The sequence below is a fragment of the Palaemon carinicauda genome, chromosome 3, assembly GCF_036898095.1.
Source record: "Palaemon carinicauda isolate YSFRI2023 chromosome 3, ASM3689809v2, whole genome shotgun sequence".
Classification (NCBI taxonomy): Eukaryota; Metazoa; Arthropoda; class Malacostraca; order Decapoda; family Palaemonidae; genus Palaemon; species Palaemon carinicauda.
Window position 1 is genome coordinate 156,193,260 of NC_090727.1, and position 24,000 is coordinate 156,217,259.

The following is a 24,000-nucleotide window of genomic DNA, read 5'->3' on the forward strand; positions in this document are numbered from 1 at the left end:
CACATATACTGTATGTATATATATATATATATATACATACATATACAGTATATATATATATATATATACATACATATACAGTATATATATATATATATACACATACACATATACTGTATGTATATATATATATATATATATATAACCTATTTCCAGTCACGCGCAGGAGGCTGTAGTAGCTATACCCAGGTGAGAGGGGGGTAACCCGAGAGGTAAATTCGTAAACCCACTCTGCCACAAATTGTGGAACCAGCGGGTTGTAGTTAGTAAGGGGGGGGGAAGGGGGGGGGGAGGGGGGGAAGGGGGGAGGGGGGGGGAAGGGTTTAATGTGTGTGTATGCATATTTATTCAAATATTTAGACGTTATTTTTGACAGCTCGATTCACTAAAAATAATAATAATAATACACCTTTGTTCTAAGACATATTACAAATTTCTAAACACGGGTCCCATTTAGAGACTTTAAAAATGCTCCATACGACATGAAGGAATTCAAGAATATTAAACTGGAAACCACGAATTATCAGAAAGAGAAGATGAAAGAATACAATTACAGGAAGGAACTTCTTAGGGGCTAGAGCCTTCAGCCAAGAACCCCTGCCCGAATGTATAGCCGGTGTGACCATCTGAACGATCCCCCCGGTCTCAGAATTCTCCTTGATAATCTGCGCATGCGCGAACATTACCGTTTGCCAGTGCATACGAGGTTGATGTTTTATTTTCCTGTAATGTTAGCGTGCGCAGCTCAACATTACCGCTTGTCAGTACATACGAGCTTGATGTTTTATTTTCATGCGAGCGAATTAAGCTAATGGCGGAAAAGAACCATTATACAATGTCAAGGAGAATTCTGAGACCGGGGGATCGTTCCGACCGTCACAGGGCAAACTGAAATAACGAAGGAACGAGAAAGGAAGACCAAAGCAGTCAAGCATGGACGCCAGATGAGATGGGCGATACATCAATTACTGTGATCGTAGCATTGTTGGGATGCCTTCTGTCCTCTTGACTTTTCTGATTATAGTCCATTTCTTTTAGCGATGCAGATTTGCACCGACTCGCAGCGGTGCCCTTTTAGCTCGGAAAAGTTTCCGGATCGCTGATTGGTTGGACAAGATAATTCTAACCAATCAGCGATCAGAAAACTCGCAGCGGTGCCCTTTTAGCTCGGAAAAGTTTCCGGATCGCTGATTGGTTGGACAAGATAATTCTAACCAATCAGCGATCAGGAAACCTTTCCGAGCTAAAAGGTCACTGCTGCAAGTCGGTGCAAATATGCATCGCTAAAAGAAATGGACTATAGTTAATATGCGTTCAGGGAATCCCCTTTTGCAAAACTAGGCCAGAGAAACTGCCCCGCTGAAAGCATTCATATATAGCAATTGAGATTTATTCATCAACGGAAAATTACGCGGTATTCCAGGCTGGAAAATAAGAATTCCAGGGAAATTATAGGTTATAACTTTGGAATTATTATTATTATTATTATTATTATTATTATTATTATTATTATTATTATTATTATCATTATTATTACTATATATTTGAGTAATCATTACCTCTGCCAACGAGGTTATGTTTTCGCCCCTGGTTGTGTGTTTGTTTGTGTGTTTGATTGTGAACAGTTTCCTCGCCACAATTTTAATCGTAGAGTAATGAAACTTGCAGGGATAAACTATAATGTAAAAAGCTGGAAATGATATAAAGTTTGGAAGGTTAAGGTTAAGCAAAATGTCCAATTCACGTAATCTGCCATACGTTGGGCATTGTTGTCACAGAATTCAAACCAGTTTCATATTTGAATGTATGAAAATCCATGCCAATTAATACATGTTAAAGTCAAAGGTCAAAGGTCAAGGTCGAGTAAAAGGACGAGAAATAAGCTTGCCCTCTAGTTTGTGTATAGAATACTCATTTTTTCTAAGTCTCAGATCAACTTATACAATAACATTTTTATAATTTTCTTTGACTTAAATGAAACTCGGTAGATAGGTACCATTGGTGGTTGATAATTACTTTCTTCTGATAATCTCCTGGAGCACACACACAATAACGAAGGTCGCTGGAAATTTAACTCTCAATGTGAATCTTGTTCATATTTACAAAAAAAAAAAAAAAAAATTGTAAGGTACCATAGTGTAGGTTTCCAAGCACAAATTCATGATACATATGTTCTTGCTGCTACGCTGCTGTTCGGGCTGAATTTGGAAAAGACAACAACGCTATTGTTACTTTTTATAAAGTTCGCATCAGTTGAAAATTAGCAATGCACCTAGGATGATTAATACCTTCAAATCTTTCGGAAAACACAAAAAAAAAAAAAAAATATATTAATCTCTAGTTGGTGATAAATACTTTACCGAATATTGCTAAATGATTATCTACTTATAATAACAAATAATAATAATAATAATATTAATAATAATAATAATAACTATAATAATTATAACTATTATTACAACCTAAGCTACAACCCTAGTTGGAAAAGCAGGATGCTATAACGAATATAATGAAATTCACGACGAAAGTCTTACGTAATTTTACATTAAATAGTTATATCTGGATGAGAGGGGCTCATTTTACGGGCTGGGTATCTTCTCTTCAATGCACTAATGAAAACAGTATATATATGAAATATAAATAAAACTATCAATAATATACAGTTACATGCATACATACAATATATATACATACAGTATATATATTTATATATATACTATATATATAGTGTGTATGTGTGTGTGTGTGTGTGTATACTGTATATATATATATACATATATATCATATATATATAATATATATAATATATACACACATATATAATATATATATATACATATATACATATATATACATATATATATATTATATATACTTAAATATATACATATATATTTATATATAACATATATATTTATATTATACATATATATATATACTTACTTATATTCATATATATATATATATATATATATGTTTGTTTGTATATATATATATATATATATATATGTTTGTGTATATATATATATATATATGTATATATATATATATATATATGCAAAGATATATTTATGTATGTATATATATGTATATAAATATATATATATATAATATATATATATACATATACATATATATAACATATACATATATATACATATACATATATAATATATATATACACATATATATATACATATATACACATACAGTACATATATAAATATATATATATATATATATAAATATAAAATATATATACTGTATATATATTCATACATATACATATAATGGATATATATTTACATACACCACATATATATATATATAATATATATACTTACATATATGTATATATATATACACACGCACACACACACACACATATATATATATATATATATATATATAATTCATTCATTCATATATATACACATATATATATAATCCATATATATTTATATATATGTATATATTATGTATGTATATATATGTATTTTATATATGTATATTAATATATTTATACATATGTATATATACATGTATATATTATAATATATATATATATATATTATTATTATTATTATTACTATCCAAGCTACAACCCTAGTTGGAAAAGCAAGATGCTATAAGCCCAGGGGCTCCAACAGGGAAAAATAGCCCAGTGAGGAAAGGAAATAAGGAAATAAATAAATGAAGAGAACAAATTAACAATAAAGCATTCTAAAAACAGTAACAACGTCAAAACAGACATGTCATATATAAAACTATTAACAGAATCAAAAACAAATATGTCATAAATTAAACTATAAAAAGACTCATGTCCGCCTGGTCAACAAAAAAGCATTTGCTCCAACTTTGAACTTTTGAGTTCTACTGATTCAACCACCCGATTAGGAAGATCATTCACAACTTGGTAACAGATGGAATAAAACTTCTGGAGTACTGCGTAGTATTGAGCCTCGTGATGGAGAAGGCCTGGCTATTAGAATTAACTGCCTGCCTAGTATTACGCACAGGATAGAATTGTCCAGGGAGATCTGAATGTAAAGGTATGGTCAGAGTTATGAAAATCTTATGCAACATGCATAATGAACTAATTAAACGACGGTGCCAGAGATTTAATATCTAGATCAGGAATAAGAAATTTAATAGATCGTAAGTTTCTGTCCAACAAATTAAGATGAGAATCAGCAGCTGAAGACCAAACAGGAGAAACAATACTCAAAACAAGGTAGAATGAAAGAATTAAAACACTTCTTCAGAATAGATTGATCACCGAAAATCTTGAAAGACTTTCTCAATAAGCCTATTTATTTGTGCAATTGAAGAAGACAGAGACCTTATATGTTTCTCAAAAGTAAATTTACTGTCGAGAATCACACCTAAAATTTTGAAAGAGTCATACATATTTAAAGAAACATTATCAATACTGAGATCCGGATGTTGAGGAGCCACCGTCCTTGATCTACTTACAATCATACTTTGAGTTTTGTTAGGATTCAACTTCATACCCCATAATTTGCACCATGCACTAATTCTAGCTAAATCTCTATTAAGGGATTCACCAACCCCAGACTCTACATTCAGGGGATGGAATTGATGCAAGAGAGTAGCATCATCAGCATATGCAACAAGTTTGTTTTCTAGGCCAAACCACATGTCATGTGTATATAGTATGAAAAGTAATGGGCCAGAACACTACCCTGTGGAACACCGGATATCACGTTCCTATAATCACTATGGTGCCCTTCAACAACACTCTTTGAGATCTATTACTTAAAAAATTAATAATAATGCTAAGAAACAACCCCACCCACTCCCAACTGTTTCAGTTTGAAAACAAGGGCCTCATGATTAACACGGTCAAAGGCAGCACTAAAATCAAGGCCAATCATACGAACTTCCCGACCACAATCAAGGGATTTCTGTACAGCATTGGAGATTGTAAGAAGGGCCATCACATGCTCCAAGGCCTTTACGAAAACCAAATTGCAAACTAGGGAGTAGATGATTACCTTCAGCAAACCTATTAAGACGTTTTGCCAGAAGACGTTCAAAAACTTTAGATAATATGGGAGTTATGGAAATTGGGCGGTAATCAGTGGGACTTGAGCTACCACAAACACATTTACATAGAGGAGTAACATTACCAATTCTCCAACTAGTGCTAAAAGCTCCTCTTCTTGCTAACTTGCGCAAAATAACAGATAACTTTGGAGCTAAGAAATCTGCTGTCTTTATAAAAAACAAAGGAAAAATACCATTTGGGTCTACACCTCCATAAGCATCAAGGTCCATCAACAGAGCTTTAATCTCACGAGATCGAAAAGCTAAACTAGTTAGTTTAGCCTCAGGAAAACAGGAAAGAGGAAGTTCAAGTTTTTCATTACTCTGTTTACTGTCAAAAACATCAGCCAAAAGGGTTGCCTTTTCCTTTGGACAGTGAGTGACTGAGCCATCTGGTTTAAGTAAAGGAGGAACTGTTGCATCTACACCAAAGAGTGCAGATTTAAGGGTTAGACCACCATTTATGTTCCTGAGTTGTACCAGAAAGTGTTTCTTTTATGGTTAAATTGTACTCCTTTTCAGTTGAGGCATAAACTCTCTGAGCAAAAGCTCGAAGCTGAGTATAGTTGTTCCAGGTCAAATCTGATCTGTTCCCCTTACCAAAGATGATAGGCCTCCTGTTTCTCCAAATAAGCACGTCTGCAATCATCATTGAACCACGGTTTGTCCTTCACTCGGTACCTTAGCACACGAGAAGGGATACGCCTATCAATTATGTTGACTAGATTCTCATTCAAAGGGACAACAGGATCTACACTATTATATAATTGTGACCAATTCAAGCACAAAAGATCATGTAAAATCCCATTCAGTCTGCTTGGGATTTCATATAAATTTTACAAAAATATGATATATCAGGGACAGGCTGCTCAGTCTTCACTAATAATGAAATCAAGGCATGATCAGATGTCCCGACTGGAGAACCAACCTTACTAGTTATAACGCCAGGGGAGTCAGTGTATACGAGGTCCAAGCAATTACCAGACCTGTGAGTAGCTTCATTTATGATTTGCTCACAGCCTGATTCAGAGGCAAAGTCTAAAGCTCTTAAGCCATGGCGATCGGTAGGAGAGATAGAACTTAACCACTCCCTATGGTGAGCATTAAAATCACCAACAAAGACAAAAGAAGCCTTTCTATCATCTTCTTGTATCTTAGCCATAATGGTAAGAAGACAATCGAAGATAGAATCATCTAAGTCTGGATTCCGGTAGATCGAACACAAATAAAAGTTGTTATGCCTGCCACAAACTTTTATTACCTGGATCTCATGACATCCACATTGATAGCAGGACTTATGAGAAGCAGGGTACTCGGTCCTAATATACACCGCCATTCCCCTGGCCCTAGGGATGGCATCACGTTTCAACATTATTGGTTTCTTAAAACCAGTTATAAGGAGCTCAGATGAGTGCCTCATATTAGAAACCAAAGTTTCTGAGCACAAAAGAATATCATACTGTCTGGACGCAACTGTAAGGTCTTGGATATTTGCATGAAGACCACGAATATTGCAATATATATATATATATATATATATATATATATATATATATATAGATATATATACATATATATAAACATATATGTATATATATACATATTATACATATATACATACATATATATATATATATATATATACATGGGAGATTTGGCATTAACTACAAGTATATCTAACCAATAATGTAGCTCATCTCTCATTGAAAACTCTTTTCCGGTACACATTCGGAAATGAAAAAAATGTCACTTATTTCCCTTCTGCTTAATACTTCTCAAGGCAAGCACGAGACGGCATGGAAATGCTCTCTTAATGATACACGCCTTTAAAAGACACTATTAAAACGGCATCTTAAAAAAACCGAAAAGACAAACACGATGCTTTACCAAAACTAGGTTTCTCGCTGGGACCACCTCTTTAGGTGTATACCCATCCCTAGCCCCGCCCCCCTTTCCCTGGTTTCTGTTCTTACCCTACCTGTGATGACCCCCCTAACCGGACCCCAACCCCCTACCCCACCTCAAGCACCAGAAAACTCCACTTGCTTGGTCTAATCCTTTCGTATCTCTTAGGAGAAGCGATAACAAGGAAAAATATCCCATGAAAATATTTTACGATTGCCAGAACAGTGAAAATGGATGAATAACGATAAGGCAGCTGGTCTGCATCTCCTCTTAAGAGAGAGAGAGAGAGAGAGAGAGAGAGAGAGAGAGAGAGAGATGAGCTTTTTTCCTAGAACGTTATCACGAGAAATAGATAGAGGCATTTTTCTGGTGTGGACATCAACGAGGGAAAAGTCCAGACACAAAATGGTTGTTTTGTCATTCTTGGCCAACAGGTCACTGACCCCTCTAAAGAGGGGTGACCTTGATTCTCATACAAATAGAGTTCTGAGAGAGAGAGAGAGAGAGAGAGAGAGAGAGATATTGTTTTCTTTAAATGTTAAGTAACCATAGGGGTACCTTAGGGTTTGATCTAGATGCGTGTTAAAAATCCAAACCTTAAAGACAACATCTACAATTTACTAATAGTTTTCAAAATAATAAAATGTTATTCTTGATTCCCACTGCGCATGTCCAGTCTTATAGCATCTTAGCGTAGCTAGTAGTAGTAGTAGTAGTAGTAGTAGTAGTAGTAGTAGTAGTAGTAGTAGTAGTAATAATAATAATAATAATAATAATAATGCGTTTCCGGTAGTACGTTGGCCTGTGCACCAGCCACCCATTGCGATACTACCGTTAGAAAGTTATGAGGCCTTTTGACTGGCCAGACTACTACATTGGATCCTTCTCTCTGGTTACGGTTCATTTTCCTGTTGCCTACTCACACACACACTGAATAGTCTGGCCTATTCATTACATATTCTCCACTGTCCTCATACACCTGACAACATTGAGATTAGCAAACAAATCTTCTAAATAAGAGGGGTTAACTACTACACTGTAATTGTTCAGTGGCTACTTTCCTCTTGGTAAGGGTAGAAGACACTCTTTAGATATGGTAAGCAGCTCTTCTAGGAGAAGGACACTCCAAAATCAAACCATTGTTTTCTAGTCTTGGCTAGTACCATAGCTTCTGTAACATGGTCTTCCACTCTCTTGGGATAGAGTTCTCTTGCTTGAGGATACACCCGGGCACACTGTTCTATCTTATTTCTCTTCCTCTTGTTTTGTTAAATTTGTTATAGTTTATATTGATATTTAATTTAATGTTACTCTTCTTGAAATATTTTATTTTTCTTTAAGTTTCCTTTCCTCACTGGGCTATTTTCCCTGTTGGAGCCCCTGGGCTTATAGCATCCAAATAGCTTATAGCTTTTCCAAATAGGGTTGTAGCCTAGCAAGTAATAATAATAATAATAATAATAATAATAATAATAATAATAACATATCTTGGGATGAGGTTGCAGGCCACACGCACTGATCCACTCAGGTATATCAGCACCATCAGGTGTTTCTTAATGGTCACCATCTCAGTAACTGTCCAGACTCAACAATGCTTAACCTTACAGTTTGAATGCTAGCGAAGATGATTTTTTTTTTTAAATGAAAAATAAATGTTTGAACTGTAATTCCCAAAGGATGCGAGAATAGAATTCTAGTCTTGTGCCGACACATACACAGAATAGACTGGCCTACTCTACATATTCTCTTCCTCCTTCATACACTAGATAACACTGAAATTACCAAACAATTCTTCTTTTTCTCAAGACGTTAACTACTGCACTGTAATTGTTCAGTGTCTACTTCCTCTTGGTAAGGGTAGAAGAGACTATTTAGCTATGGTAAGAAGTTCTTCTAGGGGAAGGACACTCCAAAATCAAACCATTGTTCTCTATTCTTAAGTAGTGCCATAACCTCTGTACCATGATCTTCTACTGTCTTGGGTTAGAGATCTATTGCTGGAGGGTACACTCGGGCACACTATTCTAATTTATTTCTCTTCCTCTCGTTATTTCCAAGTTTTTATAGTTTATAAATGAAAGATTTATTTTAATGATGTTATTGTTCACAAACTTCTCGTACTTTTTTCCTTATTTCCTTTCCACACTGGGCTATTTTCCCTGTTGTAGCCCTAATACGGCTTATAGCATCCTGCTTTTCCAACTAGGGTTGTCGCTTAGCAAGTAGTAGTAGTAGTAGTAGTAGTAGTAGTAGTAGTAGTAGTAGTAGTAATAATAATAATAATTATAATAATAGGAAAGGACGTACTAGCATACAGTTTATGTCCAATCAGATTTAAACCATAAGAAGTTTTCCATACAATGAACCGCCATGTTATGTAGTTCCTTGATTCTAAAATCTTAGGCTTTTCCATTAAATCACGAAATATCTCAAGTTGAACAACAACAGCAACATGATAATCATCATCATCTCCTCCTACACCTATTGTCGCAACGTGTCTCAGATTTCGCCAGTCGTCTCCATCTTCAGCTTTTAATTCAATACTTCTCCACTCATCTCCCACTTCACGTTTCATATTTCTCAGCCGTGTATGCCTGGGTCTTCCAACTCTTCCAGTGCCTTGTGGAGCCCAGTTGAAAGTTTGGTGAGCTAACCTCTCTTGGGGAGTGGGAAGAGCATGCCCAAACCCTCTCCATCTACCCCTCACCATGATCTTATCCACATATGGCACAAGTAATCTTTTATAGTTTCATTTCTAAACAATATGATAGGGAAAGTAAATTGCAGTTGTCAGGAAAATACTAGAAAAGAGAGATATAAGATTCAAGAACTGATTCTATGATTGATTTCGTTCGTACAAGAATACAGCTTGAAATACATTGGCATCCGGAGCCTTTGTAGTTCGTTGGAACATAACGAGTGTAAGATTTCAAAATTTATAACTAAAAAACTACATTTTAAAAAGGAAACAACACTAGAATATCACCTAACTTAAGGTTCCAAACCTAACCTAATCTAGGAATCGTATCCTTACCTACATACCTACGGGGTTGGGGGGCCTACGTCCTCCTGCGACCCTTCTTAGACTGACAAGTTCTTTGCTTTACCCTTAGACCAAGTCTCAACCCTGTTTGCAGCCCATCCGGCTTCACTTACTAAATCATGATATTTCGTAAATCGTAAAATGAAGATCAAAAGACGACCTCAAAAGCCATAGCCCACCCCAGAACCCACTTATAGGGTCCTTGATTGGGTCCTAGCCCACCCAATGAGTGATTCGAAGAAAACGGGTTCCAATATCTCCTCATCACCACGTGACGTCACCGAAACGAGCAAGTGTCGAAGCTTTTTATCAGTTTTAACAATCTCAAAAATGATACTCGGCAGGAAGTTCGTCATTATGACCTGGACAAAGCACTGAACTTAACGATCTTTGCGTCCTGACATCTTATTTGCCTGCCAAGGGACTCCTGGCTCTCAATGGGCGAGATTGATCAGGTGCTGTGGGCGTCGTCCTTATTCACTAACGATGAAGAATCCTCCAGACATCAGGAAAAGAGAGAGAGAGAGAGAGAGAGAGAGAGAGAGAGAGAGAGAGGTCATTCAACTGCACAATGTTGAAGTGAAATACAAAAGATATCCAGCTTGCCTTTCCCAGTATCAATTTAAACCATAGACTTATTTGAAGTCAGTGACAACCATGTGAGACCTTAGGGTTAAAGTTAAGGTTAATTCGGTCGACCTTTGACCTGGACTTCCAAAATTGGATCACTTCCACGTCTCATCATAACAATTAACCATTGAAAGTTTCACTAGTCTATGAGTAAAATTGTGGCCAAGAAGTTGTTCACAAACAAAGTCAAAGGCGAAAACATAACCTCCTACCAACTTCGTTGGCGGAGGTAACTAGAACTGGCACTGGGCAGAGAGCAAACCTTCGCCTATATTATGTTGTATATCACAAGATAGACAATTAGATTATGCATACTTTGGCACTAGTTTTATGCAAATCGGATAAAAATTAACCACGATATAACTAAAGAGAAATTTTTCACCTTTTCGTGACCTTGACCTTTGACTCAATCACTCCTAAAATCTAATGAAATTGCCCTTAGATCATGGCCAATCATCCCACCAAAATCACTGAGATTCGGTCAAATATTTTTGAGTTATTCCAATCACGAACAAAAAACAAACAAACAAATGTAAATAAATATATACATGCCGAAGGTAACGAGTGCGAAAAATATATGATTATTATAATTGGCTTGAATTTAAAGTATCACATATTTACCAAATGAAATGTAAGAAAGGAAAGGTTGAAGCACCAAAAATGGTAACTTACCGTGAAGTGCAAAGATGAATTAGATGAGATTTTGAAATGGTTAGGTTACGAAAAGAGACTGTTGAAAAAGAGTTGGCGACTAAGCTTGGCAAAAAAAAAAAAAAAAAAAAAAAAATGCAGATATGTCAGAAGAAAGGAAATTATTATTATTATTATTATTATTATTATTATTATTATTATTATTATTATTATTATTATTATTATTATTACTGCTAGCTACGCTACAACCCTAGTTGGAAAAACAAGATACTATAAGCCCAAGGTGTCTAACACGGAAAAATAGCCCACTGAGTAAAGGAAATAAGGAAATAAATAAACGATATAAGAAGTAATGAAAATGAAAATAAAATACTTTAAAAACATTGACAACATTAAAACACGTTTAATTTATAAACTATAAAATGACTTATGCAAGCCTCTTCACCATGAAAACATTTGCTGCGAGTTTGAACTTTTGAAGTCCTACTGATTCAACTACCCGATTAGGAAGATCCTCCCACAACCTGGTCACAGCTGGAATAAAACTTCTAGAGTACTGTGTAGTATTGAGCCTCATGATGGAAAAGGCCTGATTATTAGAATTAACTGCCTACAAAGTCTGAGATATTGGACAGACAACAAGACGATGTAGATAGAGGTATACAGTGAAGGGTATAAGTTTAGTCCTCTCTCTCTCTCTCTCTCTCTCTCTCTCTCTCTCTGCTAAATATAAAGCAAAAATGGGAATGCTATTCAGACACTTTGAAACAAAAAAAGCTGAACACAAGATTATGCTTTACAAAACTTATGTACGTAGTACACTCAAGTACTGCAATGTGATATGGTACCCACACTACCAAAAGGATATTGCACAAATAGAGAGTGTACAAAGGTCCTATACTGCTAGAATAGAAGAAGTTAAGGACCTTGACTACTGGGAAAGACTGCAAATTTTAAAATTATACAGTCTAGAAAGGAGAAGAGAACGCTACATGATAATACAAGCATGGAAGCAAATAGAAGGAATTACTGAAAACATCATGGAGCTTAAAATATCAGAAAGAGCAAGCCGAGGTAGATTAATAGTGCCAAAAACTATACCAGGAAAACTAAGGAAGGCGCACAGGACATTAATCCACTACGCACCAGCATCGATAATGCAGCGACTATTTAATGTGCTGCCAGCTCGTCTAAAAAACATATCAGGAGTGAGCGTAGATGTGTTTAAGAATAAGCTCGATAAATACCTAAGATGCATCCCAACCATCCAAGACTGGAAGATGCAAAATACACCGGAAGATGCATTAGCAACTCTCTAGTGGATATACGAGGTGCCTCACACTCAGGGACCTGGGGGAGCCCAAACATAGAATAATGCAATAAGTAAGGTAAGGCACGACGATCTGTCCGAGGAGAACCTGTATTTGATTTTTGGACGCCGCTAAGACGTTGTCTATTCATTATATATATATATATATATATATACATATATATGTGTGTGTGTGTGTGTGTGTGTGCAGAGAGAGAGAGAGAGAGAGAGAGAGAGAGAGAGACTTAACAAAACATTGTTAAAGATTATAACATTCTTTAAAATTAATCGGTTACTCAAATATCTTAAAACTGCAGAGCTAAATTCTGAAACCTGAGAGAGAGAGAGAGAGAGAGAGAGAGAGAGAGAGAGAGTTTGCCAGCTTATATAATATCACTAACAGAGTGGCGTACATATATTTCAACTGGAAGACCGGCCACATTAACATGGAAATAAGGTTTTCTGTTCGGCGTTTCACAAAAGGAAATCTAGGAGAGAGTCATCTGCACTTGACAGCGTAGCCTTTGGCAGACGAGAGGTCAGCTGGATTTATATTATATATTGTGCTTGTGCGTATAGATGAAGAAGTTTATACAAGTAATGGGAACTCTTAAACATGCGTACATACGCACAGAAACAGTGCCCTCTCTATTATTATTATTATTATTATTATTATTATTATTATTATTATCAGCTAAGCTACAACCCTATTTGGAAAAGCAAGATGCTAGAAGCCCAAGGGCTCCACCATGGAAAAATAGCCCAGTGAGGAAAGGAAATAAGGAAATAAAAAAACGATATGAGAAATAATGAAAAATTAAAATAAATATCTAAGAAACAGTAACAACATCAAAACAGATATTTCATATATAAACTATAAAAAGACACGTCAGCCTGTTCAACATCAAAACACCTGAAGTTCTACCGATTCAATTACCCGATTAGGATGATCACTGCACCAATTGATAAATCTAAGATGTGGTGAAAACGTGAATATGCGATTTATTCTTAATTTAATAATATATGTTTCGTATTGATTGTTTGTAACATAATAATATTTTCATAGAGGAGTATAAGCTTAATAATCTGCATCGGACTGGTAGTATGGTAAAATATTCCCTACAAATATCCTCTTTTATTATTATTATTATTATTATTATTATTATTATTATTATTATTATTATTACTTACTAAGCTACAACCCTAGTTGGAAAAACAGGATGCTATAAGCCCATGGGCTCCAACGGGAAAAATAGCGAGGGAAACGAAAAAAGGAAAAACTACAAGAGAAGTTTAAGAACGATAACAACATTAAGATGAATCTTTCATATATAAAACTATCGTCATCATCATCTCCCCCTACGCCTATTGACGCAAAAGGATCTCAGTTAGATTTTGCCAGTTGTCTCTATCTTGAGCTTTTAATTCAATACCTCTCCATATCATCATCATCTCCTCCTACGCCTATTGACGCAAAAGGGCCTCGGTTAGATTTTGCCAGTTGTCTCTATCTTGAGCATTTAATTCAATACCTCTCCATTCATCATCTCCAACTCCACGCTTCACAGTACTCAGCCATGTAGGCCTGGGTCTTCCAAATCTTCTAGATAGAATAGTGTGCCCGAGTGTACCCTCAAGCCAGAGATCTCTAACCCAAGACAGTGGAAGAACATGGTACAGGTTTCATGATGCAGTAACAAAAAGTAGCCCCCCCCCCCCTTTAAAACTAAGACCTCTTGGTACTTTTTAATCATCATCTTGACTACAAAAACATGTTGCTCAATTTTGACAAAAATCAATCCTCCAGATACACGATATTATTTTGTGCGTCAAAACGATCTACTATTGCTTCTCTTTCTCAAGGCTATGAAAATTAATTTCTTTAATTCTTATACTCGAGCCTTCCAATTTTACCTAGTCATTAAAACAAAATAAAAAAAAAAACAGACTAATTCATAATATTCTAGTGAAATCACATTAAAATACAAAAATTTAAAATTAGATTAATTCATATATAATATTCTACTGAAACCACATTGTAATCAATTATTTTGCCAAAACAAAATCTCAACACTTTAGATCTTAAGTCTATTTCCTTTATGGCACTAGACAGAATGCCCCACTTTTAGCACCTCAAGAAATAGATCTGTTCGAGGCTCGAGGTGAGGATGGCAGGTTCATCCTTACCATGATTCTTGGACATGATATGTCGTACCATACTAGTGGTATTTTTAAATTTATTTCAGAAGCAGGTCTTCTGAAAGCTATTTCAATTTTATAAGGACAACTTTACTTTCATTTTTTTTAAAAGCAATTTCCTTTTTTATTCTTTATAACAAATGATATCTACATCAATGACCAAAAAACACAATTAATCAATATTTTACATACCTCCCTTCTGTCGAGCGCGCTGATAACGCCAATACGCTATTGGTCCAGTGTACCATTGTCCAATTATCTGAAAAAAATTCATATAATTAATAAATAAATCTTTTCAATTTCGAAGTAATGAGATCTTGTGTAACAAACAACTGAATTACAATACTCAATTTCTTTTAATAAGGTGCATTTGCACAGACTCGCATCGGTGCCCTTTTAGCTCGGAAAAGTTTCCTGCTATCTGATTGGTATTATCTTGTCCAACCAATCAGCGATCGGGAAACTTTTCCGAGCTAAAAGGGCACCCCCTGCAAGTCGGTGTAAATATACCTCGCTAAAAAGAATTGACTATAGTCAAAATTCACTGGATAGTCCTTAGAATGAGCGACACTGAATTATGATAAAAGAAGATGCTATAAGAGCTGTTGCTACCAAAATCGTATATGGTCGAAAACCTCAAGAGATAACTTTGAGATATGTAACGTGGCTTAAAGCGTGCTACAAGCTGTCGCCAGTCCAGGTGATTATGTACAGACTAATTCCAAATGAAATGATTTCCTAATGGAGGCAATAGGACGGTTGAAAATTGCTGTAACTATTTTTATAATTGAGTAAACCGTAATTCATAATTTTCTGTATTAGCTGAAAAACCCTCTGGTGTTACTTTCATAGTTATGGCAGGATTTTAAGACCGTCTACCATAGTTTATCAATTTTTTTTGTGATCCTTAATTGCTGGTATTAATGTATATGATTGTGTGTGTGTGTGTGAGAGAGAGAGAGAGAGAGAGAGAGAGAGAGAGAGAGAGAGAGAGAGAGAGAGAGAGAGAGAGAGAGAGAGAGAGTGTAAGTGCTTTATAATTATCATTATTATTATTATTGCTGGCATTAACGGATATGATTGTGTGTGAGAGAGAGAGAGAGAGAGAGAGAGGAGAGAGAGAGAGAGAGAGAGAGAGAGAGAGAGAGAGAGAGAGAGTTTTATAATTATTATTATTATTATTATTATTATTATTATTATTATTATTATTATTGTTATTATTATTATATTATTATTATTATTATTAGCTAAGCTATAACCTTAGTTGTAAAAGCAGGATGCTATAAGCCCAAGGGCTCCAACAGGGAAAAGCACTAAGTGAGAAGAAGAAATAAGGAAATAGATAGAATAGTATGCCCAAGTATATCCTCAAGCGAGAGAACTTTAAACCCAAGACAGTGGAAGACCCTGGTACAGAGGCCATGGCACTACCCAAGACTAAAAACCAATGGTTTGAAGTGTCATTCTGGAAGAGCTGCTTACCATACCTAAAGAGTCTCTTCTACCCTTACCAAGTAGAAAGTAGACATTGAACAATTACAGTGCACTAGTTAACCCCTAGAGTGAAGCAGAATTTTATGGTTATCTAGTGTTGTCAGGTGTATGATGCCAGAGGAGAATGTGGAAAGAATAGGCCAGCCTATTTGGTGTATGTGAAGGGAAAGGAAAAATGAGACGTGACTAGAGGCGGGGTCCAATGTAGTACCGTCTGGCCAATCAAAGGACCCTATAACTCTGGTGCCTTGGCCAACCTATTAGGAGCTTTCAACTCTCTTCAGTCTTAAAACAAATGTTAAAAATATGATATGAAAAGTACCGGTGAATATAAGGGATTACAAATGACTTCCCATTGCCTTCGAAGAAAGATTATAAATAATAAAAGTGATGAAAGTTGTTATAGCGCAAAGCAGACAACCAGTTATACTACTGGGCGCAAAATGTCATAATCATTGAATCTCTTCTATATAATAAAGAGCAACTGACTGGCTATATACACGTAAATAAACACACACACCACATATGTATATATATATATATATATATATATATATATATGTGTGTGTATACATATATATATATATACATTTATATACTATATATACAAACATTTATTTATACATATATATATATATACACACATTTATATTATATATATATATATATATATATATATATATATACATATATATATATATATATATACATATATATATATATATATATATATATATATATATATATATATATAAATATATTTATTTTTACATATACTGTATATATGTATATATATTTATAGAATATATATGTATATATAGTTACAGTATATATATATATATATATTATATATTATATATATATATATACATATATATATACATATATATATATATATATATATATATATATATATATATATATATATATATATAAATATATACACAAACACACATTAATCCTTCCTCAAACCAAACGCATGGCAACTCAGGTTTAAAATTAGGAAATAATGTCAAAAGGCAAAAAAAGGAAGAAAAGCGGTCGCAGCAGAGGCAAGAAACACACTCAAGGCTAACTAGTGAGAGGAGGAGTCACCAATAAAATCTAATGATCAACTATAATTTAGTATATCCTGTACTACAGTCAAGTTACCATTAAACTTCCATTGCACTTTGGCAGAAAGTGTGGGGGGGAACAAATTCTATTTTTTTTATAGAATTATTATTATTATTATTATTATTATTATTATTATTATTATTATTATTATTATTATTATTATAATAATAATTATTATTATTATTACTATTATTATTACTATTATTATTATAATAATTATAATAATAATAACAATAATTATTATTGTTATTATTATTATTATTATTACTATTGTTATTGTTATTGTTACTATTACTATTATTATTATTATTATTATATTATTATTACTTGCTAAGCTACACCCAGAGTTGAAAAAGCAGAATGCTATAAGTCCAGGGGCTCCAACAGGGAAAATAGCCCCGTGAGGAAAAGAAACAAGAAAAATAATATATTTTATGAACAGTCACAAAATTAAAATTAACATCTATATAAACTATAAAAACTTTAACAAGACAGGAGGATGAGAAATAAGATAAGAATAAGATAGACTGAATATCTTTTAGTATCGATCAATTGAATATTTTCGTGAATCTATATAATTTGGATATTTAAATATTTTAATTGAAATAAGGTTTTAATAAAACCGAATGTGCAAAATTATAAAATCTTTAAAAGATACAGAAGACGGAGGGGCTATAACCATGCAGGGGACAGATTCTATTTTTTAAATGAAATTAAAAAAATGATTTAATTTTTTAATATCGTTTAATTAAATCTTCTATGAATTGATACAATTTAGATGATTAAATATTTTAATTCATTATCATATCGAAATGTGCGAAATGATATATTTTAAAAGATATTCTTAAATGGGGTTAAGTACATTTTTTTTCCATTTAAAAAAAATCTTTTAAGATTTTTACCAGACTTGTATCTCTTTGCAGCTTGCAATGCGTATATGAGAGAGAGAGAGAGAGAGAGAGAGAGAGAGAGAGAGAGGTTAGCGATCCTTCCTCTATACATCAGTTGTTTTGCCCACTTATCTACAATATGTGTCAGACTTGTGAATGACAACATTTACAGCACCTATACGTGTGTACCACATCCATTTACACCTTTCAACGTAATTGGTATGTGTTCTAAATTATAAAGGGACCGCTATTGTACACATATACGTGTATGCATGCATGTATGTATGTATATACAGAATGTACATATTTATAATATATATATATATACAAATACACACACACACACACACACACATATATATATATATATATATACATACATATGTATATATATCTAATGCAGAAATTATATAACCCTAATAATAATAATAATAATAATAATAATAATAATAATGAGAATTATAAAACACGTACACACTCTCTCTCTCTCTCTCTCTCTCTCTTTCTCTCTCTCTCTCTCTCTCTCTCTCTCTCTCTCTCTATATATATATATAAATATATATATATATATAATTTATATATATATACTGTATATATATAATTTATATATATATATATATATATATATACACACACATAAATCATCATTAGCTGTAGCTAGTCGAAAGCAGGAAAAAAGTCTCAGTCGTGTCCTTCCACACATGTCTGTTTATGGTCTTTCTATACCAGTCTATACCAGCAAACTTTCTTAGTTCGTTAATCCATCGTCTTCTCCTCCTTCCTCAGCTTCGTTTGCAATATCTAGCCAATTTGCGTGTCTGTGCGTATGTATATATATTCGAATATAGCGCATATAATTTCAAAGTAGGAAATTAGCGTGTGTTCCAGACAAGGCAATAATAAATAACCCTCGTGTTGATTCTAATGTCCTTCAAAAACACTTTAATTCCTCAGGAATATACAACCAGAGTCATGTCCAATTTATATCGCTCGCTATGGAGAGATACACACAAAGTACAGTGACTTTGACATGAAAAACTATTTGGGGTAACATTTAAAAGTAAGATAGACCCGTCTTTGTGACAATACATACATAATATATGTATATATATATACATACATAAGTATATATATGTGTATATATACACACACACACATATATATATATATATATATATGTATATAAATATATATACATATATGTGTATATGTATATATATATATATATATACATATATATATATATATGCAGTTGTGTTGTTATTATGAAAATAAACTATATATAATGCAGCGGTGAACACGTCGAGGTTTGTTGCCAGTGAGGACTTCGAAGCTGATTTTGTATATATATATATATATATATATATTACTATTATTATTATTATTATTATTATTATTATTACTATTATCATTATTATTATTATTATTATTATTACTAGCCAAGCTACTACCCTAGTTGGAAAAGCAAGATGCTATAAGCCCAAGGGCTCTAATAGGGAAAAATAGCCCAGTGAGGAAAGGAAATAAGGAAATAAATAAATGATGAGAATAAATTAACAATAAATCATTCTAAAAACAGTAACAACGTCAAAATAGATATGTCATATATAAACTATTAACAACGTCAAAAACAGATATGTCATATAAACTATAGAAAGACTCTTGTCAGCCTGGTCAACATATAAACATTTGCTGCAACTTTGAACTTTTGAAGTTCTACTGATTCAACTACCCTATTAGGAAGATCATTCCACAACTTGGTAATAGCTGGAATAAAACTTCTAGAATACTGTGTATTGAGCCTGAAGATGGAGAAGGCCTGGCTATTAGAATGATCTGTCTTTTTAGAATGATTTTTTGTTAATTTATTTTCATCATTTATTTATTTCCTTATTTCCTTTCCTCACTGGGCTATTTTTCCCTATTGGAGCCCTTGGGCTTATAGCATCTTGCTTTTTCCAACTAGGCTTGTAGCTTGGCTAGTAATAATAATAATAATAATAATAATAATAATAATAATAATAATAATATATAAATTATAAATTATATATACAGTATACACACATACATATATACCAAATCAGCTCCTAAATGTTCAGCGCTGCATTATATATAGTTTATTTTCATAATAACAGCACAACTGCACATTCTGGATCGCATATAATTTTATAAAACAAGTACTTCACTCACTTAAGGGCATCACTTCTCATTATGCGCTCGCCCCAAGTAACAATCATGCAACCACTAGAATTTAGAGAGAGAGAGAGAGAGAGAGAGAGAGAGAGAGAGAGAGAGAGAAAGAGAGAGAGAATATTGAGGCAACCTATAATTAAGTTCATGTTTAAGTTGCCTGGGTGAAAAACTTGATACGTTCTCATTAACTATGTGCAAATTCATGTAAAAACTTAAATGTTATTGGTACAACCAATGTTAAGGTTTGAGTCTTGAGTTGATGTAATAAATATGAAGAATATATATTGCAAAAAAATGCTGCCACCTCTCTCTCTCTCTCTCTCTCTCTCTCTCTCTCTCTCTCACTGGAAAATATTATATGTATTGTCATTTACTAGTTGGGAAGTACCTACACTCTCTCATTGAAATAAATTATAAGTAATGTCAATTATTAGTTGAAAAGTCTCTCTCTCTCTCTCTCTCTCTCTCTCTCTCTCTCTCTCCAGAAAATATTTTCCTGTAAACCAAGAACAGACTAAAGAAAATAACAAAACGGTAGTAATGATAAATAATATGTAAACAGCTAATTGAACAATGATTGGCAAAGTGATTGGCCTAGTTATTCGTATAAATTCCAATTATCAAAGGTTCCTCATATTGTGTAACCAAAAATATATATAACGAATAAGTGACATGCATACAACAGACTGCCACGAAGAACACACACACACACACAAACACACACACACACATATATATATATATAATATATATATAATAATATATATAATATATATAATATATATATATATATATATATATTAATATATATATACATATATATATATATATATATATTCCATTGCAGGAATCTGCACCTTGCAACACACAACGTCTAAACCTTGTCCAGGTAAGATCTTGCTGTATTACTAGGAGTTGATTGATTGATTGATTTAAAGTGTTCAGGCATCCTGACATGTAAGATCATTGACGCCTACATCGTTTATTTCATATAAAAATTAAAAGAATATTCAATTAAAACCATAAAAGTTAAATGTCACTATAGAAGTTAAATAGTTTTCAGAAGACCTGCTTCTGAAATAAATCTAAAAATGAGAGAATAATAATGTGATTAACAGAGCGACAGAAAAAAAACAATATGAATACGAGAGCAAACGAAAGTCGAGGATATTTAACAACTTGTAAGAAAATGAAATGGACATGGGCAGGAAATATAAAGAGAATGGCCGATAACAGCTGGACAAAAAGGCTAACAGAATGGGTTAATAGATATTGCAAACGAAGCAGGAGTACGAGATGACGATGGATTGACGATCTAAGAAAATTTGCGCGTATTGAATGGCATAGAAAGACCATAAACAGACGGGAGTGGAGGGTCATGTCTGAGGCCTTTATCCTGTAGTGGACTAGCAACGGCTGAGATTATATATATATATTTATATATATATATATGTATGTATGTATTTATATACATTATATATATGTATGTATATACAGTAAATACATATACATATATATATATATATATATGTATGTATATATATACATATATATATATATATATATATATGTATATATACATATATATTTATATTTATATATATATATATACAGTATATATATATATATATATATATGTGTGTGTGTGTGTATGTGTTTGTTTGTTTGTGCGTGTGTGTGTGTGTGAATGTGCATGCAAGGCAATAGTCAACATTGTTCCTTTTTTCTAAGCGAAGGATTTTGGAGTGAGGAAAAAAAATCCCTAATGAGAACTTTCAGGTGATGAGATCCGATAAAGAGGATTAATTTTATCTATGATGAGGACGACACAAAAATGAGTTCATAAACAAAGTCGCGTGATTAATGATGTACGAATAGAATTTAGTAATTTGTAAGCAATTATAAGAAAACTTGTTTTTGTGAAAGCAGCAGATATCCAGACGTAAATAGTATAAGAGATAGATTATACTCTAGGACTGACAATTCAGCAAATTTGAGAGGATGATATCCCAGTGTACCTCTTGGGGGTAACATCCCCCCCCCCAAAAAAAAAAATATCACCATGGCTGGGTGCTCCCTCTTTCCTTGAGCGTGACAGAAAAGAAATATAATATAACATAATATATATGTATATATATATATATATACACATATATATTATATGTATATGTTTATATATATAAAATGCATAGATATGTATACTATATATATATATATATACACACACACACACACATATATATATATATATACACATATATATATACACACACATATATATATACATATATATATACTGTATATATATGCATGTATATATATATGTATATATATATATATATATATGCATATATATATATATATATAATATATATATATATATACATATAAAACGAAGAGGACAGCAAGGAGGCTTCTAATCAACTTAAGCCTATAATGTAATGCGCTTATAACGCTTCAACTCGGCCTATAATGTAATGCGCTTATGAAGCTTCAACTCGGCCTATAATGTAATGCGCTTATGAAGCTTCAACTCGGCCTATAATGTAATGCGCTTATAAAGCTTCGACTCAGCCTATTATGTCTTGCGCTTATAAAGCTTCAACTCGGCCTATAATGTAATGCGCTTATGAAGCTTCAACTCGGCCTATAATGTAATGCGCTTATAAAGCTTCGACTCAGCCTATTATGTCTTGCGCTTATAACGCTTCAACTCAGCCTATAATGTAATGCGCTTATGAAGCTTCAACTCGGCCTATAATGTAATGCGCTTATAAAGCTTCGACTCAGCCTATTATGTCTTGCGCTTATAAAGCTTCAACTCGGCCTATAATGTAATGCCCTTATAAAGCTTCAACTCAGCCTATAATGCAGTGCGATTATAAAGCTTCAACTCAGCCAACAATGTAATGCGCTTATAAAGCCTCAACTCGGCCTATATTGTAATGCGCTTATAAAGCTTCAACTCAGCCTATAATGTATTGCGCTTATAAAGCCTCAACTTGGCCCATAATGTAATGCGCTTATAAAGCTTCAACTCAGCCTATAATGTAATACGCTTATAAAGCCTCAACTCGGCCTATAATGTAATGCGCTTATAAAGCCTCAACTCAGCCTATAATGTAATGTGCTTATAAAGCCTTAAATCAGCCTATAATGCAATGCGCTTATAAAGCTTTAACTCAGCCTATTATGTAATGCGCTTATCTAACTGCAACTCAGCCTATAATGTAATGCGCTTATAAAGCTTTAACTAAGCCTATTATGTAATGCACTTATAAAGATTCAACTCAGCCTATAATGTAATGTGCTTATAAAGCTTCAACTCAGCCTGTAATGTACTGCGCTTATAAAGCTTCAACTCAGCCTGTTATGTAATGCGCTTATAAAGCTTCAACTTAGCCTATAATGTAATGCGCTTATAAAGCTGTGATGTGAAAGTAGAGGAGTTCAGGCGATCTAATGCTGGAATCACACTCGTCATTTCTTGCTCGAGTTTT

The 24,000-nt window shown here is 33.4% G+C and overlaps 1 long non-coding RNA gene across 1 annotated transcript in view; it reads right to left on the reverse strand.

Moving 5' to 3' along the window:
* The window catches only part of LOC137637969 (uncharacterized), a 1,042,445-nt gene that overhangs the window by 299,280 nt on the left and 719,165 nt on the right, over positions 1-24,000 (reverse strand). The window contains exon 3 of the long non-coding RNA XR_011043833.1: positions 15,000-15,066. This is a non-coding gene — a long non-coding RNA (uncharacterized lncRNA). The remainder of the gene's footprint in view (positions 1-14,999; positions 15,067-24,000) is intronic.